Here is a 20,515-nt window from a genome sequence, read left to right as displayed (position 1 = left end):
GCTGCAGAGAGCAACTCGCAGCCAGCGACAGCCGGGTTACACTGAGGGCTGCGACTCGTAGCATGAATGCCAGGGGAGAACTCTGCCCACGTAGGCACACTGCTCCACTCCTGGGTGGAATATTTCTGATGTTTTTCGAGAGCTGGCAGCAGCATTGCAAGACATTAAACAGGCCCTGCTCAAGTTTATAAAGTGCCCAGGTGACCCAACAGACTTCCTGAGCCTCCCTTAAACTCGACATGAGTATGAACTGAACTCCCTGAAAGGGACAGTCACTTTTGCACTGTTGTGAGGTGGAAGGAGCTGGTACTAAGTGCCGATCTCCAGCTTTCCTTATGCAGCTATTCACCGATGTGTCTCTAGTTGATGTCATCAAATAGAGTCTCCCTGAAGCCTAAAAATGGCAGATCTCCAACGGAAAAGGGGGAAATAAGTACTGAAAACGAAAGAAAGAACTTGCAGTTATTCAAGTCTATCAAATGCTCAGCACGTCCCAAGACACTTCACCACCAATGAACTACTTTTGAAGTGTGGTCACAGTTGTATAGGCAAAAGGAGCAGCTAATTCCTGCACAGCAAGATCCCACAAGCAGCAAATGAGATAAATGACCCATTTTCGGCAGAGCGATGAAGGTTGGCCAGGACCTTTCAAAGAATGCCATTGGATCTCTTACATCACTTGATCAGGCAGATGGGGTCTCGGTCTATGGTCTTACCTGAAAAACTATACCTCCAACAGTGCAGCGCGCCCTCAGTACTGCCCCTCCCACAGTGCAGCGCTCGCTCAGTACTGACCCTCCGACAGTGCAGCGCTCCCTCAGTACTGCCCCTCCCACAGTGCAGCGCTCCCTCAGTACTGACCCTCCGACAGTGCAGCACTCCCTCAGTACTGACCCTCTGACAGTGCAGCACTCCCTCAGTACTGCCCCTCCCACAGTGCAGCGCTCCCTCAGTACTGACCCTCCGACAGTGCAGCACTCCCTCAGTACTGACCCTCTGACAGTGCAGCGCTCCTTCAGTACTGACCCTCCGGCAGTGCAGCGCTCCCTCAGTACTGCCCTTCCGACAGTGCAGCGCTCCCTCAGTACTGACCCTCCGACAGTGCAGCGCTCCCTCAGTACTGACCCTCCAACAGTGCAGTGCTCCCTCAGTACTGACCCTCCCACAGTGCAGCGCTCCCTCAGTACTGACCCTCCGACAGTGCAGCGCTCCCTCAGTACTGACCCTCCAACAGTGCAGTGCTCCCTCAGTACTAACCCTCCGACAGTGCAGTGCTCCCTCAGTACAGACGCTCCGACAGTGCAGCACTTCCTCAGTACTGACCCTCCGACAGTGCAGCACTCCCTCAGTACTACAGTGTAGTGTCTGCGGAGATTGTGTGCTCAAGTCCTTAATTAGGGCTTGAACCCACAACCTTCTGACTCAGAGGCGCGAGTGCTACCACTGAGCCACATGTTAGGATATCGGCAACGCATTAGGAGATTTCTAGTCACTTAATGTGGGGGGGGATGGGGGTTACATTACATGGAAATTATACACCCCCTATTCTATTCTTTAATTATCAATTCTGGTTCATAACTGAGATTGTTTGCTGTTAGTAACATGTACACACACTGGACTGCAGTAGCCTCTTGGAGTTGTACTGGGTGCTCCACCCCTGTATGGTATTCACACTGGCAGTCTATCCTACACCCTGCACAGTATTTACTGTAACCTGTTTCTATAACATGCAACGAAACAAAAATAAAAGCTACAGTTTAGTTTGAAAAACGAGTTTTTTTTATATGTGAACAATAGAAAGTCTAAATTTGGGATTGAGTCATAAGTAACTGGAGAGAATTACTCACTTGTAGATGCTATATACACATGTGCGTCTGAGTGGATAACCTGGGGTTCTATGGTCCCTTGGTTCTGAAAGTTGTTGCTGGTTGTTTGCTCTTGTGCACATTATTGAGGTTACTGTGGTGACACACGCACATGTGAACCATTGTACACACAGTAAACTGACCGGGTTTGTCGCAGAGTGCAGTGGATTAAAGTAATGGCTCACAGGGAAAAATGCTGCCTGTTTAGGAGGGTAAAATACATCCCCCACAATGGGCTTTGCTAACACAGGCCCTGGCCTGACGATGTCTCAGCATGTCCCATTTCTGGCACATTGCTCTGCGGGCTGGAGTACAATTCCCAACCCTCCCGAAATGGGGCCTGGGGCTCCAGGACACTGCCTCTCGCAACCCGGGAAATCACTGGATTTTTTATGGCGATTATTTATGTGGTGATCACGCATTAAGTTTCACTGTGGTGCGTCCCCCCCTGCTCCATGCCCCCCCACCCCGCCCCGTAACCCCCCACCCCCCCACTCTGCTCCGTTCAGTGACCGTTTGCTGCTCAGAGAAACCTCCGGTTTGGTGACATCACCCCGACCCCCGTCACAGAGAGCCGGGACCACGAGGAGTGCATTCAGGCGGGGGCTGGAGATTTGGGAATTGGGTGTGTCAGTATTCAGGAAAGGGTCTGAAATTGGGGGGGTCTCTGAAATGTGGGGGTTCTGAAATCAGCGTGGGGAAAGAGATGGAGATTGGGGAATGGGGGCTCGGGGAGTGAAGGAGAAAGGGAAGAGTAGTAGTGAATTTGGGAGTCAGATCAGCTCATTATAACAGAAGGAATAAACTAGGGGAAAGAGAAGGGGACTCGGAGTCAGGAGATTGGGGCTCAAGCAGGGAGTGGTGGGGGAGAATGGGGTGGGGGTGGGCACCATCACAGTCGACACAGCCCGGAGCTGCATCAACTACTTGGAGTGGGAGCAGCACTGAGAGAGGAGCAGCCGGTAACATGGAAGGACCAAGGAGGGAGGTTCTTGAACTGAGGGCTATTAGACCGTGGGATCCTTCACTACATGTGGCTATTGAGGTAGAGTCTAAAATGCAATCTGAAAAGGAGGAATATAAAAGGATCGGGGGGTTACAGGAGAGATCGCTGGCACCGCGGGCCGAAGGCCTCCTCCTGTGCTGTAATTTCTTGGTTTCCTCTCTGCTCACGAGTGGTCTCCTGGATCTTGGAAGTTCTCGCACGACAGCAGCCGGCGCAAAAACACGAGCAAAAATACTGGACTACAGGGGACCCGACCTTTACACGGTAAATGCAATAACATTTGTAACAGTCATGTGATCAGACATCACATGGTCAGATGTCATGTGGCCAGGACATCATGTGATCAAACCTCCAGGAATGCCTCCAACCAGAGTTGGCAACCCTAGGCTCGAGTTATACGCCAGCCTGTGTACAGCACAAGGGATGTGAAAGTATCCACTGGAGGTGGTTTATTTCTCCTGTTATGATGAGCTGATTTGACTCACAAATTCACTACTGCTTTTAGTGTTGAGCGTTATAACTGCAGCTAAGAAGCCGCCCTGACACCAGCGTCACACCTAGAATCCGTGGCTTGTTTTTACTCATTCTCGGGATGTGGGCATCGCTGGCAAGGCTGGCGTTTATTGCCCATCCCTAGTTGCCCATAGAAGGTAGATCTGATACAACTGAGTGGCTCACTAGGCCACTTCAGAGGGCAGTTAAGAGTCAACCACGTTGGTGTGGGACTGGAGTCACATATAGGCCAGACCATGTAAGGATGGCAGGTTTCCTTCCCTAAAGGACATTAGTGAACCAGTTGGGTTTTTACAACAATCCGACAGCTTCATGGTCACTAATTACATGCTAATATCCCATTACTCCATTTAATTAAGGTCTTCCTGAGAATTTATTTGTGATAATGTGATTGTTATGGATTTCTTGAGGGTAAGTGTTCATGTGTTACTCATGTTTCTACTTCTGAATGAATGCTGGAAATCCCCTACCCAGACCCTATAAAGACGACTATATTTTATTTCCGGATTTTTTTTTTGGTGAGATTTGATCTCACGTTCTCTGGATTATTAGTCCAGTAACTACCACACTACCATAGCCCTGAGACCAGTCTGATGCGTACAGTCACTGAAAATCTTACTTCCCTATGCTTGTTGCGGGTAGATGGAGTTATGATACAGATCAGCCATAATCTAACTGAATGGGGAACAGGCTCGAGGGGCTGAATGGCCTCCTCCTGTTCCTGTGTTCCTGTTGCATCCTATCACAGATGAAGTGGACCTTGATCCTACGTCAAAGGGACCATCCATCAAATAGAAAATGCGGAGAATGTACAGCTGGTCGATCAGCATTACATTTCAGTTTCATGACATGCGATAACGTAGCTGGGCTAATGCTCTGGGTGTAACTTTTCCACACAACTATTCTGGCACAGGGTTACACCCGAAATGTTAAGGTGCTCATCAAACTACTCTGCATTCCCAACATGTTCTGTTTTTATTTCAAGATAGTACTACTTCCTCCAAAAGAAAACTCGCCTTTGTATAGCACCTTTAATGACCTCAGGATGTTCCAAAGCATTTTACAGCCAGTGAAATACTTTTTGAAGTGTAGTCATTGTTGTAATGTAGCGAATCGCAGCAACCAATTTGCGCACAGCAAGATCCCACAAACAGCAATGAGATAAATGACCAGTTAAACTTTAATGATGTTGGTTGAAGGATGAATATTGGCCAGGACCCTAACTCCCCTGCTCTTCTTGGCTTAGTGTCATTGGGTCTTTTACATCCACCTGAGAGGGCAGACGGGGTCTCGGTTTAATATCTGATCCTGAAAAGGGCACCTCTGACAATGCAGCATTCCCTCAGTACTGCACTGATGTGTCAGCCTAGATTATATTGAAAGGGCGATTCCAACCTCAAGTCTTTAGAAAATCTCCTCGACCACTGATTAAACTGAATACAAAGAACTTCCATTTATATAGCACCTTTCACGACCACAGGAAATCTCAAAGTGTTTTACCATTGATGTGTAGTCACCATTGTTATGTAGGTAAATATAGTCGTCTTTATAGGGTCTGGGTAGGGGATTTCCAGCATTCATTCAGAAGTAGAAACATGAGTAACACATGAACACTTACCCTCAAGAAATCCATAACAATCACATTATCACAAATAAATTCTCAGGAAGACCTTAATTAAATGGAGTAATGGGATATTAGCATGTAATTAGAACATTCTGCAACTAAGATAAACACTATCATTCACCGAGATATCTATACCTCCACTGGGATATTAGCACCTCCATTGGGATATCAGCACCTCCATTGGGATATCAGCACCTCCATTGGGATATCAGCACCTCCACTGGGATATCAGCACCTCCATTGGAATATCAGCACCTCCACTGGGATATCAGCACCTCCATTGGAATATCAGCACCTCCACCGGGATATCAGCACCTCCACCGGGATATCAGCACCTCCACTGGGATATCAGCACCTCCACTGGGATATCAGCACCTCACTGGGATATCAGCACTTCCACCTGCACCTCCACTGGGATGTCAGTACTTCCCACTGGGGTATTAGTACTTACTCTGGGATACTTCAACTGAGATATCAGTACTTTTATGGGATATCTGTATTTCCACTGATAGATCAATACTTTCACTGGGCTATAAGTACTCTCATGGGATGTGAATATGTTTATTAGGATAATAGAACTTCAGTATCTGCCACAAAAAGAATGACTTTGTTGTACTCAGGCATGAAGATACTTTCACTTGTCTTCATAGCTATTTGACATTCAGCTAGAAAACTATTTACATAAAAACACAAGAACAGGAGTGGTCCATTCAGCCCTTCGAGCCTGTTCCACCATTCAATTAGATCATGCCTGCTCTGTATCTTAACTCCATCTACCCGCCCTGCCTCCGTAGCCCTTAACCCCCTTGCCTAACAAAAATCTATCAATCTCAGTTTTGAAATTTTCAATTGACCCCCAGCCCCAACAGCTTTTTTTTTGGGGGGGGGGAAAGAGTTCCAGATTTCCACTCCCCTTTGTGCGAAGAAGTGCTTCCTGACAGCACCTCTGAATGGCCTGGCTCTAATATTAAGGTTATGCCCCCTTGTTTGGACGGATACAGCCTCTCCCCTCTTTTATATACATTCTGAGCTGCTCATGTAGATATTGATAACATTTAGCTCTATTTCTGAAACCTAGTTGAAAGAGTATAAATAGTTAACTAAAAGGGTTAGCTAAAAATGCTCCTATTTTTGAGTTATTGCACTGCATGGTGGGATACTGAGCTACACTGGCCTGGCAGTGGAATATCCCAGGATTCTAGAGACCATTACTCATTGATTTATTTTTAAAAACTTGTGAATGCACACACTTCCTGTGCAACATCCTGTCATGATTTTAAGTCAACATTTAACATTGAAACTGCCTATGTAAACATTTAGAATGGAGTAAGGATCAACAATGGGATATTTTCTAAAAGGAGATTGCAAAGTTGCAGAATAAATAAATACCGTTAAAAATTAGACTGCTTCAAGTTTCAGAATGCTGTGGATAAATAAAGAGATTTGGAACAAATTAAAATTGAAGAAGAGGGAGTATGGGGCCTACAGGTATGTTAAAGAGAAGAAAGAAAATGATAAAATAGGAAGGAGATTAAGAGAGGGATAAAGAAAACAAGGAGGGAGCATGAGAAGTGAATCTTAAAAATCATGAAAAACAGTGAAATATTGGACAAATATATCAGTAAAAAGAGAATAATTAAATGTGAGGTGGGACTCCTGAGAGGGGAGGACAGTGAACTAGTGGAGGATAAACAAATACTCAACAAGGACTTTGCTTCAGTGTTTACAAAAGGAAAGGATCCTGGGCAAGAGGTAAATCCTGAATTGTTTGAAAGTAAGATGAGATATTATAATAAATAAACGGAGAGTTTTAGAGAAGTTCGTTGAACTAAAGGAAGACAAAGTGCCGGGATCTGTCGGGATACTTGAAGGATCCTGAGGGAAACAGGAGGCACTAGAAATTATATTTCAGGGTTCAATTGAGAATGGATGTGTGCCATAGAAAAATCGAAAATAAGAGCAGGATTAGGCCATATGGCCCTTCGAGCCTGCTCCACCATTCAATATGATCATGGCTGATCCTCTATCTCAATACCATATTCCCGCTCTCTCCCCATACCCCTTGATGTCTTTTGTCTCCAGAAATCTATCTAGCTCCTTCTTAAATATATTCAGTGACTTGGCCTCCACAGCTTTCTGTGGCAAAGAATTCCACAGGTTCACCATCCTCTGAGTGAAGAAATTTCTCCTCATTTCAGTCCTAAATGTCCTACCCCGTATCCTGAGACTGTGACCCCTCGTTCTGGACCCCCCAACCAGAGGAAACATTCTCTCTACATCCAGCCTGTCTAGCCCTGTCAGAATTTTATATGTTTCAATGAGAGCCCCTCCCATTCTTCTAAACTCGAGTGAATACAGGCCGAGTCGACCCAATCTCTCCTCATACGACAGTCCTGCCATCCCAGGGATCAGTCTGGTGAACCTTCGCCGCACTCCCTCCATGGCAGGTATATCCTTTCTTAGGTAAGGAGACCAAAACTGAACACGATTCTCCAGGTGTGGTCTCACCAAGGCCATGAACAACTGCAGTAAGACATCCTTGCTCCAACAGCAGTCAACAGAGACCTTATGGGTTGAATTGAGAAATAGGAAAGGATCTAAGACTATAGTGGGAGTTGTGTATAGGACCCTGGCAGCAGCTCTGAAGTGCCAGATTGTATAAATGCAGAGATTAGACAAGTGTGTAAGAAAGGCATGGTGGTCTTAATGGGGGACTTTAACCTTCACATAGATTGGGAAAAGCAGACTAGCAACTGTCAGAAAGGTAGTGAATTTCTTGAGTGTGTCCGGGATAGTTTTCTACAGCAGTATGTCCTAGAGGCAACAAGGGGGCAAGTCATACTAGATTTAGTAATGAGTAATGAACCAGATTTAGTTAACAGCGTAACTGTGCATGAACATCTATCCAATAGCGATCATAACATGATCGAGTTCAAGGTAGTGTTTGAAAGTGAATAAAGTGAATCAGCTGCTAAGATTCTAGACTTAGGTAAGGCCAACTTCAATGGAACGAGACAGAGACTGTCCACAGTAAACTGGGCAAATCTGTTAATGGGTAAAACGACTGGTGATCAGTGGGAAAGAAACATTTAACGTGATACAGAATTGGTTTATACCCCTTCGGGGCAAGTACTCTACTTGCCAAAAGAAACAGCCATGGACAACTAAAGATGTAAGATACAAAGATCAACAAAGGGTCACAAAACAGATAGTAAGAGCTACAAAAAGAAAGTTTGAAAAGAAACTTGCAAGGGATATCAAAACCAATACGAAGAACTTTTATAGTTATATTAGGAAAAAGAGGGTGGTCAGGAGCAGTGTTAGCCCCTTAAAAACTGAAAGTGGGGATATTGTCATTGACAATGGGGAAATGGTGGACATGTTGAATAATTACTTTGCATCAGTATTTACATTAGAAAAAGCGGATAGCATGCCAGAAATCCCAAGAAAACTAATATTGAAGCGGGGACAGGGACTCGATAAAATTAACATAAGTAAAACAACAGTAATGAAGAAAATAATTGTACTAAAGAGTGACAAATCCCCAGGACCAGATGGTTTCCATCCCAGGATTTTAAAGGAAGTAGGTGAGCACATTGCAGATGCCTGAACTATAATCTTTCAAAGTTCTCTAGATTCAGGAACTGTCCCTCTAGATTGGAAAATTGCACATGTCACTCCGCTTTTTAAGAAAGGAGAGAGAAGGAAACCAGGGAATTATAGACCAGTTAGCCTAACATCTGTTGTGGGGAAAATGCTGGAGCCTATAATTAAGGTTAGGGTGACTGAACACTTCGAAAATTTTCAGTTAATCAGAGAGAGCCAGCATGAATTTGTGAAAGGTAGGTCGTGCCTGACAAACCTGATTGAATTTTTTGAAGAGATGACTAAAGTAGTGGACAGGGGAATGTCAATGGATGTTATTTATATGGACTTCCAGAAGGCATTTGATGAAGTCCCACATAAGAGACTGTTAGCTAAGATAGAAGCCCATGGAATCGAGAGAAAAGTACGGACTTGGTTAGGAAGTTGGCTGAGCGAAAGGTGACAGAGAGTAGGGATAATGCAGGTACTCACATTGGCAGGATGTGATTAGTGGAGTCCTGCAGGGATCTGTCTTGGGGCCTTAATTATTCACAATATTTATTAACGACTTAGATGAAGGCATAGAACGTCTCATATCTAAATTTGCCGATGACACAAAGATTGGTGGCATTGTAAGCAGTGTAGATGAAAACATAAAATTACAAAGGGATATTCATTGATTAGGTGAATGGGGCAAAACTGTAGCAAATGGAATTCAATGTAGACAAATGTGAGGTCATCCACTTAGGACCAAAAAAGGATAGAACAGGGTACTTTCTAAATGGTAAAAAGTTAAAAACAGTGGATGTCCAAAGAGACCTAGGGTTTCAGGTACATAGATCATTGAAGCGTCATGAACAGGTGCAGAAAATAACCAATAAGGCTAATTGAATGCTGGCCTTTATATCTAGAGTACAAGGGGGCAGAAGTTATGCTGCAGCTATACAAAATCCTGGTTAGACCGCACCTGGAGTACTGTGAGCAGTTCTGGGCACTGTACCTTCGGAAGGACATATTGGCCTTGGAGGGAGTGCAGTGTAGGTTTACTAGAATGATACCCGGACTTCAAGGGTTAAGTTACGAGGAGAGATTACACAAATTGGGGTTGTATTCTCTGGAGTCTCGAAGGTTAAGGGGTGATCTGATCAAAGTTTATAAGATATTAAGGGGAACAGATAGGGTGGATAGAGAGAAACTATTTCCGCTGGTTGGGGATTTTAGGAGTAGGGGGCACAGTCTAAAAATTAGAGCCAGACCTTTCAGGAGCGAGATTAGAAAACACTTCTACACACAAAGGGTGGTAGAAGTTTGGAACTCTCGTCCACAAACGGCAATTGATGCTAGCTCAATTGCTAATTTTAAATCTGAGATTGATAGCTTTTTGGCAACCAAAGGTATTAAGGGATATGGGCCAAAGACAGGTATATGGAGTTAGATCACAGATCAGCCATGATCTTATCAAATGGTGGAGCGGGCTCAAGGGGCTGAATGGCCTACTCCTGTTCCTATGTTCCTTTGTACTCAAATCCTCTTGCAATGAAGACCAACATACCATTTGCCTTCCTAACTGCTTGCTGCACCTGCATGTTTGCTTTCAGTGACTGGCATACAAGGACACCCAGGTCTCTTTGTACATCAACATTTCCCAATCTATTACCATTTAAATAATACTCTGCCTTTCTGTTTTTCCTTCCGAAGTGGATAACTTCACATTTATCCACATTATACTGCATCTGCCATGTATCTGCCCACTCACTCAACTAAAAATCGCCTTGAAGCCTCTTTGCATCCTCCTCACAACTCACAATCCCACCTAGTTTTGTGTCGTCAGCAAACTTGGAAATATTACATTTGGTTCCCTCATCCAAATCATTGATATATATTGTGAATAGCTGGGGCCAAGCACTGATCCCTGCGATACCCCACTAGTCACTGCCTGCCACCCCGAAGAAGACCCATTTATTCCTACTCTCTGCTTCCTGTTAACCAATTTTCAATCCATGCCAGTATATTACCCCCAATCCCATGTGCTTTAATTTTGTTCACTAACCTCTTATGTTGGACTTTATCAAAGGCCTTCTGAAAATCCAAATACACCACATCCACTGGTTCCCCCTTATCTACTCTACCAGTTACATCCTCAATAAACTCCAGTAGGTTTGTCAAACATGATTTCCCTTTCATAAATCCATGCTGGCTTTGTCTAATCCCGTTGATATTTTCTAAGTGTTCTGTTAACACATCCTGAGGATGGGAGCATGACCAATGTAATACCTATTTCTAAAAAGGGAGACAAAGTTAACCTGAGTAATTGCAGGCCTGTTAGTTTAACATTTGTGGTAGAGAAAATTTTGGAATCTTTAATTAAAGATGAAATTACTAAACATTTAGACAAACAGAAAATAATTAGAAGCAGCCAAACCAGATTTCAGAAAGGGAAACTGTGCTTAACAAAACTGACAGAGTCTTTGCGGAGGTGACGGATATGGTGGATGTGGTGTACATGGACTTTCAGAAATTCTTTGATAAGGTACCACACAGGAGATTATTGGAGAAGAATAAGGGGATTTGGATTCAACACTGTCTCGATGGGAGAAATCAGAGAGTAGGAGTTCAGGGCAATTTCTCAGAGTGGTTGGAAGTGGGTATCAGTGGTCTGTTCTGGAACTGTTTCTGTTCACTGTGGGCGTCAATGATTTGGATATAGGGTTAGAGAGAGTGATATCCAAATTTGCAGACGATACTAAAATAGGAGGTGTAGTAAATAAGTCTGAGCATCAAAGACTCAGGGGTAATGGGCAAGAAAGTGTCAGCTGGAATCAATATCAGTAAATGTGAGCTGGTACATATTGGTACAAAAAAAAGAGTAATAATGATACTTTGAATGGGGAAACGTTGGGTGATGTGGAAGAGCGGAGGGATTTGGGGCTTCAGGTTCACAGGACTTTAAAAGAAGCACCTGAAGTGGATGGAGTTGATGTTGACTTTTGTGCAGCATATCAGCGAAGGGTGGCAGCTGGTCACCCGTACGCGCGGTGAAGAGGTTCCCCCCTCTGATTTTGAAGCCCAGGCATCATTTGGATCAGGTCTGCAAGCAGCGAACACCAAACGGGTGTCATAAGGTAGCATGCTGGCTTTGGCTCACAGGAATGTGGGACAGATGGGGTGCTGGAAACAGCTGGAAGCGGGGGCGGGGGGGCGGGGGGTGGGGGAGTGGCGAAGAGAGTTGAGGCTGAGGGGCCGAGCCTGGGCCAACAGTAGCCCACAATATTATTGTGGGGTCCGGAGGAGCACTCCTGCTACTCCAGACCCCGCAAGAATAAATTTCATATTGACCTTTTCAGAGCCTCTTTTGGCTCTATCCCCCGTAGATCGTCCCCCGGCAATGATCGGATTGTGCATGGCACAGGCTCCCACCAGTTCAATCCTAAAACGGCAGACCGCCATAGAATTTTACCGCACAGAAACAGGCCATTCAGCCCAACAGGCCAATGCTCCACACAAGTCTCCTCCCACTTTACCTCATCTAACCCATCAACATATCCTTCTATTCCTTTCTCCCTCGTGTGTTTATCTAGCTTCCCCTTAAATGCATCTACACTATTCACCTCAACTACTCCTTGTGGTAGCGAGTTCCACATTCTCACCGCTCTCTGGGTAAAGAAGTTTCTCCTGAATTCCTTGTACATCATAGGACCCCAACTTGCATATTAAAAGAGACCTACCACCTGAAACAGGCGGGTGCTTTGGGCGCCCAGGGCACCCAGCGGTAGGCTCATGAAAGTCTCAGTGGGTCGACCCTCAGTATTAACGGGATAGTGAGGCTACCGAACCCAATCTTAGGCGGTAAGCCTCCTTAACACCAATTTGTCCAAGTGAATATTGGCCCCAATAAGTCCAGAGAAAAGGCTAATTGAATACTGGGTTTTATGTACTAGAGGTATAGAATATAAAAGTCGAGGTGTAATGATGAGTCTACGAAGAACCTTAGTAAAAGCACAGTTGGAGTACTGTGTAGAGTTTTGGGCTCGACACTATAGGGAGGATGTTGAAGCAATAGAGAGGGTACAGCACAGGTTCACTAGGAACTACCTGGTATGAGGGAATACAAAGACTTGAAAATTGAGGCCGTTTTCTGTTAGAACAGAGGGGATTAAGGGGCGATTTTATAGAGGTGGAATGCACTACCAGAGTTAGTGATTGAAGCACAGACCATGCATTTAAGAATATGTTAGATAGGTGGTTGAAGGTAAGGGGAATAATAATGGGATACAGGAACAGGATTAGGACTACTGCTCATGTGCAAAATAGCCATTTCCATGTTGTAATTTCTATGCAATTCTATGTAAACAGTTGTCTGTAATGGTGTAATTGGAGACTCGTGCCAGTAGGTGGCACTGTGGAGTGAGTTTCCGAAGTGTCTCAACTCTTGCTATTTTGTATATAAAGTAACTTAAATTCATCAACTGGCCACAGGCAATTTACTGGCCCTTACACTGACAGATTGTTAAGACCTCAAAGATAGGTGAATGGGACCATCCGTAATTGGATATTCCAGTGAGCAGGCACTCAGTATTTGGGCAGGAGCACCATTTATTGCTTTAGTGAACAGTGTAAGAACTTGTGTGTTTTTTTCTAAATCTTTCTTTGACCTCATCAAGAAATTCATTGTTCAGTATGTTCACATCATGCAATTTCCAACAATACAACATGGATGGGACCAACATTATTGATTGTACAAAACATAGATACTTTCAAAAATATTTTCCAAGCAGTTCAGTTTTAAGGTGTGGTCTTCAAATAAAAATCTTCTCCGATGATGCAGGGTTCAAAGCTACATTTTCCAACAAATGCCTCTTTCACATCTATCATCAAGTCCAAGTACAAAGTCACCCTCTTTTTGTGGCAGAGGGTCAGGAGAATATAGAAGAAGCTCCCCGATCACTTTGGGCAGCTATCCAGTGTCTGGAGGGGCCTAGCACTGTCCAAAGAGAAGGAAGCCTGGCAGATAACTTCTCCGTTCGAGTTTGTGCCTCAGAGGAACTTTGGAAGAGGGAGAGTTCTGCCTTAGAAACACCTGTAATACCAAGATTACATCAGGCTAGAGTTACTCCCTCAACTCTCGACCGCCTCCTATCTGTGAGGCAAGCCGTAGATCGGGTATGCCCTGATATACTTGCCAGTATCGAAACCGTCTCCAGCCAGTTTAGACCAAACGATTTTCATCGCTCCACCATTGGCGGCCGTGCCTTCAGCTGCCTGGGCCCTAAGCTCTGGAATTCCCTCTCTAAACCTCTCCCTCTTCCTTTAAGACGCTCCTTAAAACCTACCTCTTTGACCAAGCTTTTGGTCACCTGTCCTAATTTCTCCTTATGTGGCTCGGTGTCAAATTCTTTGCTTGATTACACTCCTGTGAAGTGCCTTGGGAATTTTACCAAGTTAAAAAGGCACTATATAAATGCAAGTTGTTGTGGTTGTTGTTGTCTCCACCTGAAACATTAACCCATCTTTTCTCTCTCAGATGCTGACGGATGTGCTGTGTATTTCCAGCTTCGTCCTGTTTTTATTTCAGATTTCCAACATTTGCAGTTCCACTGAAGCTTTGCTCCCCTCCCTCGCAATTTTCCATTTGTTCCTTTCCCTTTTTGTTTCCGACTGTATACTTCCTAAAACCTGTTTTCACAGCGATACCTCCAATTTCGACTCGTTCCGGACTCCAGCTGAAATTTTCTCTCTTGGGTCCATCCATTTCTGATATTCAACACTTCAGTTGACTATTACTCTCACTGTCTCCAACATGCACCATATGCATTCTCTTAACCTCTCTCTTCAGCACCATCAACTCAATCTACATTGCAGCCATCCTGCTCTTCAGTTTCCCATCATCCTTTATCTTAGCCATCACTATTAAAAACCTTCTTTTTCTCCTTTTCAGGTGGCAGTTCCTGGATGACAGAGTTTTCCCTCTGCCTCTTCATGTTCTTCTCTGGACCCTCCTCTTTCTGACTCTGAATGATTTGTCTTCAGAAAGGGTTTTAGCTTCATCCCTTGAATACCACACCTGAACGAATTCCAAGCTCAACATGATGCTGAGCTCCTCTTCTGCCACCTTCATCTTTGGCAAAGGGCTCCCCCTCCTTTGTGGTGGTCCCCAGACCTGCCTCCAGCTTAGCTAATCCTTTTGGGCCCATCTAGCCTCTTGCCTTCTCACAATCTTTGATATTGGTTGTCTGAATTTCTCCACTCCCCTTACTCGCTCTAATCCATCGCCCTCCAAACTGCTTGTTCTCTATATTCCATACGCACCAACTAGAGAAAGCTGACTCAAAACCTTCAGAAAAGTTGACGCAGCCTCAAAAAGTACTGACGGCTCAAAAACAGCCCTGTATATAGGCCGACGAGATGTTTCACTGAAAGTACAGTGCAGCATGAACTTATCATAACTTGAGCTCCAAGTATACCCAACATTCCATCAGTTGTATAGTGGAAGATGGTGCCAGAAATTGTGGGCACTATCTTCATTCCTTGCAGCAAAATTGCAGGTTTTTGTGGATATATTTTGTTACTGTCTGTTACTAAACCTGAATGTCCAAGCTCACACTCTCCTTTCCCCGCCCCTCTGTTCACTCTCACGCTCCTCTTCCCCCCCCCCCCCCAGCTTTGTTCTGGATCACACTCTCCTTTGTCCTCCCTTCTGTTCATACTTGCACACTCAATACCCTCTGTTCACACTTCTCTTCCCCTTTATTCACACTTGCACTCTCCTTCACCTTCCCTCGGAAACTCCTTCCTCTCCCCTCTTTAATCTCGCACTCGCCTTCCCTCTCTCCTCTGTTCACACCCACACTCTCCTTGCACTCTGTTCACACCCGCACTCTCCTTGCAAGCTGTTCACACCCGCACTCTCCTTGCAAGCTGTTCACACCCACACTCTCCTTGCACTCTGTTCACACCCGCACTCTCCTTGCAAGCTGTTCACACCCGCACTCTCCTTGCACTCTGTTCACACCCGCACTCTCCTTGCAAGCTGTTCACACCCGCACTCTCCTTGCAAGCTGTTCACACCCGCACTCTCCTTGCAAGCTGTTCACACCCGCACTCTCCTTTGGATGAGGGAACTAGATGTAACATTTTCAAGTTTGCAGACGACACAAAGCTGGGGTGGAATGTGAGCTGTGAGGAGGATGCAAAGAGGCTCCAATGTGATTTAGACAAGTTGGGTGAGTGGGCAAGAACATGGCAGATGCAGTATAACGTGGATAAATGTGAGGTTATCCACTTTGGTTGTAAAAACAGAAAGGCAGATTATTATCTGAATGGTGATCGATTGGGAAAAGGGGAGGTGCAACGAGGCCTGGGTGTCCTTGTACACCAGTCGCTGAAAGCGAGCATTCAGGTGCAGCAAGCAGTTGGGAAGGCGAATGGTATGTTGGCGTTCATTGCAAGAGGATTTGAGTACAGGAGCAGGGATGTCTTACTGCAGTTATACAGGGCCTTGGTGAGACCACATCTGGAGTATTGTGTGCAGTTTTGGTCTCCTTATCTGAGGAAGGATGTCCTTGCCATGGAGGGAGTGCAACAAAGGTTTACCAGACTGATTCCTGGGATGGCAGGACTGATGTATGAGGAGAGACTGGGTCAACTAGGCCTATATTCACTAGAGTTTAGAAGAATGAGAGGTGATCTCATCGAAACATATAAAATTCTAACAGGACTAGACAGACTAGATGCAGGGAGGATGTTCCCGATGGCTGGGGAGTCCAGAACCAGGGGTCACAGTCTCAGGATACGGGGTATGCCATTTAGAACTGAGATGAGGAGAAATTTCTTCACTCAGAGGGTGGTCAACCTGTGGAATTCTCTACCACAGAAGGCAGTGGAGGCCAAGTCATTAGATGTATTCAAGAAGGAGATAGATATATTTCTTAATGCTAAAGGGATGAAGGGATATGGGGAAAAAGCGGGAACAGAATACTGAGTTAGACGATCAGCCATGATCATTTTGAATGGCGGAGCAGGCCCGAAGGGCCGAATGGCCTACTCTTGCTTCTATTTTCTATGTTTCTATTTTCTATGTTTGCACTGTTCACGCCCGCGCTCTCCTTGCACTCTGTTCACACCCGCGCTCTCCTTGCACTCTGTTCACGCCCGCGCTCTCCTTGCACTCTGTTCACGCCCGCGCTCTCCTTGCACTCTGTTCACGCCCGCGCTCTCCTTGCACTCTGTTCACGCCCGCGCTCTCCTTGCACTCTGTTCACGCCCGCGCTCTCCTTGCACTCTGTTCACGCCCGCGCTCTCCTTGCACTCTGTTCACGCCCGCGCTCTCCCTCTCAATCCCAGTTTAGTGACACTTTTCTCCCCTTTTCCGCTCAGTTAATGCTGGCAGTCTCCTCCTCCCCCTCTCAACTGACAAGTACATAAGAACATAAGTTAACTTGTTTGGTGATTTTGTTCCCTCCTTCGTTCTCTGGGGAAATGTCTGGTCCACACTTAACGATTCAGTCAGATTGCCACCAGAAACTGGTCTGCCATGAAGTTGCCACTGATGCTGCTCAAGAGGCCAGAACTGTACTGTGGCTGGGAACCCCTGAGCTCTCAAAGCTTTTGCAAGAATTCCTACTGAGAGCAGCTTCCCATCCCTGGGGCAATAACAATATGAGGATAGGAGATGGGAATGCCACTCAGGGGCAGGGCTGGAAGTCCAGGTGCTTTTCTCATCAAATCGACTGACAAAAGTGGAGCTGTTGAATGGCACATGGACAGATACCCAAGGCCAAATAGCAACTATCTGACTCCTCTTCCTAATTCATTCTGGACTCAGACCCCACTAGCAAGTACAAAACCTTGATGTCCCGGATTGTCACTGATCTCCTCTCTTCCCCACTGCCTCTAATCTCATTGTCCCCCAAACCCTGCACTGCCCATTTCTACCTTCTCTCTACAATTCACCATGGTGGACCTACTGGTCAAGCTGCTTCCTGTCCCCTTGACCATCTCATCTCCATCCACATCTCTCACTCTGTTGACAATTTCAGATTCTATGACCTCAATCATCTCCTTTCCAGGATGGATATTCAGTCCCTTCAGAATCTCTATTCCTCACCAGGATGGCCTCTGAACCCTCTATTTCTGTTTTGAGTATGTGCAACATAGGAAGAGGGAGTGTAGTCTGAAAGACCTTATTAGCACTCATATTTAGCAAAAGCTTGCATTTGGAAAGTGTCTTTAACGTAGTAAAACGTGCTCGAGAAAAGATGGTGGCCAATACAACAGGCACACTGGGGACAACCAGCGACACTATTGGTGATCACTCACTCGGATGCTAAGCCTTTCTGCCTGTGATTATATTGCCACGTTAAATGGTAACACTGGCAGAGTTTAAATCTTCCGTCTGGCACTAATGTCACCCAAACGCAAAGGGAAAATGGGTCAGCTGGCAGTGTATTTAAAATGAAAGTCTAAAGCATCCTCACTAAGGAACAGTTTCCGCCGATTGAGCGAAGTTATGAATTTAGGAACATTGTAACAGCAGCGACAAAATTTATCCTTTTGATCTTACCGTACTTTGTTGGATGTTAATATACGATCAGTATAGAATTACAATTTATAATCCATGTACTCACGGACTAAGGCCTGTAAAATACAGATTTATGAAAATTAAAATAAATATGTTGGGGGCCAGGTCTATTTTGCTGCTCCTTGGTGTCGGGCTCTGTGAGCACATGGAGTGAAGAACCCCCAAAGTGCAATGTCGCCCTCTAGTGGCACTGCCTCTGGGTTTGGATTTTGTATTTCAGTTAACCGAGTGGAGTTTGGGCTGATTGAGTTCATTTGAGCTGAGTTTCCCCTCAGTTCAGGCTAGCCCTGAGTCACATAAATCACCTGACTCCCCACCAGCAGGTCAGCTGTGGCTCAGTGGTATCTCTCTCGCCTCTGAGTCAGAAGGTTGTGGGCTCAAGCCCCACTCCAGGGACTTCACCACATAATCCAGGCTGAAACTCCAGTGCAGTACTGAGGGAGTGCTGCACTGTCGGAGGTGCTGTCTTTCAGATGAGACGTTAAACCGAGGCCCCCTCTCAGGTGGATGTAAAAGATCAGTGGAGTTCTCCCCGTGTCCTGGCCAATATTTATGCCTCAACCAATAGATTATCTGGTCATTATCACATTGTTCTTTGCTGTGTGCAAATTGGCTGCTACACTTCAAAAGTACTTCATTGGCTGTAAAGCACTTTGCAATATTCTAAGGTCAGGAAAGGCAGTATATAAATGCAAGTTCTTTCTCTCTTACGGTTTGGCAATGGGCTGCTGGCTCTGTGAAAGACTGTCAGATAGAGGTGTTTGTGGCATGATGCAGCAGAGGGGTAGACCTCTTACACTCCAAGGTTGGCCCTGGAGCAATCGCCTCTAATAGAGGCTGGGTGCGAGCTGCCAAAGCCCATCACGTAATGAGTCTGGGCACTCCGAGCATCATGATTCAAATCCATACAGACAAGCCCAACAGCTCAACTGTTATGGAATCCATTCTGTGAGTAGGGCAGGTAGGTAGACATCAGAAACTAAAATAATGCACAAGAACGATCCACCCTTACAGGAAGCCTGGCCTCTCAGCAAGAGGGACAAACATCATCCAGTAATAAATCACAATGCTGTAATCGCCACAGAGTACAGTTACATCCAGCGCATTAAGTATTGGGCTTCATTATATGCACAGCTCATTAATATAACCAGTTACAATAAATACAGACTGAGCTTGAATCAAACAGCAAGCAGTTAATGCAACTTGAGCTAGTCCAGGATGAAATGGTTAGTGAGGAGAACAAATCTCCCCCTCTGCTCTCTGAAACTTGGTGCTGGTATAACGGGAATAAAGGCTGGGCCCAAATACGGATGAGCCTTCCAGCAAGCTCCCCCCTGACTCTATGCAGCCAAAGGCCTGGGAAATGGGCTGAAACTCAGGTATGCTGGGTCCCGGCCTTTCCTGGGAGTTTCTCTGGGTAACTTAGGGCAGAACCTCCAACTGCCCCAAACATGGTCCCCTGCTGAGTGGATGGGGCAAGGTACTGCTAACGCTGCGAGTTCCCCCTTCCCTGTCCTCAGTGGGACTTGGCGTAAGGTTGGAGGGCAGTATACCCAGCTAGATGCTCAGTATCAGCCTCAGAAGGAAGCAAGCAGACCCCCAGACAAGTGGGCTCCACAGTGGGCACTGTGCCTCCCCCCTCCCAGACAGCAGCCGATACCAGAATATGCAGGCAGGGGGACCCGGTGGGCACCCAGTAGTGGGTGAGGATGCTCGCTAGGCCCATTCAAATGAGGTGCCCCCCATGAACACCCTATCTCTGGTGGGGCCAGCAACAGAGGGTACCGACCAGTGCAATCCCAGCGTAACTGCTGGGATCACACTCCGATGCAAATTCAGGCCCGGTGCCTCCATATGGGTCATGGCCGGTCAAAGCTCTGACTTCAACCTACATCTCCTGGCCCTTTAAGCAACAATAGGGACTCTGCTCAGATTTGCTTTTGTGGGTCTTCACAGGCTGTGGTAAAGGAGTTCGAGTGTCAATCTTACTGATGACCTGGGAATGCACAGGTCAAGGCAGGTCAATGCCTCAGGTGGAGCTTCTCATCTGAAGGAGTGTCCTGAGGAAGGGCTACACTGAAACACAGACTTACCTTTCACATCCTCGTGTTTTTATCCCGTCCTTTTGATGGAGTGATGGAGGCAGCGTGAAGTGCAGCGACAGTGCTGCTGTATCTTAGGACAGGCCATCGAGGGTAAGCTGGTCTCACCTCAGTCCAATAGCCTGTCAACATTCGTAGTCTATGCTCAGGCCTGAAGGATGGGCTCTCTGGCAATATGCCAGGGTTTGAGGAGGGCAGGGGATCGGGGGCTTGAGATCGGGAACAAGGTCTCGGGATCGGGGG

The sequence above is a fragment of the Heptranchias perlo genome, chromosome 31 (genome assembly GCF_035084215.1).
Source record: "Heptranchias perlo isolate sHepPer1 chromosome 31, sHepPer1.hap1, whole genome shotgun sequence".
Lineage (NCBI taxonomy): Eukaryota > Metazoa > Chordata > Chondrichthyes > Hexanchiformes > Hexanchidae > Heptranchias > Heptranchias perlo.
Note: the sequence above shows the minus strand (reverse complement) of the source record.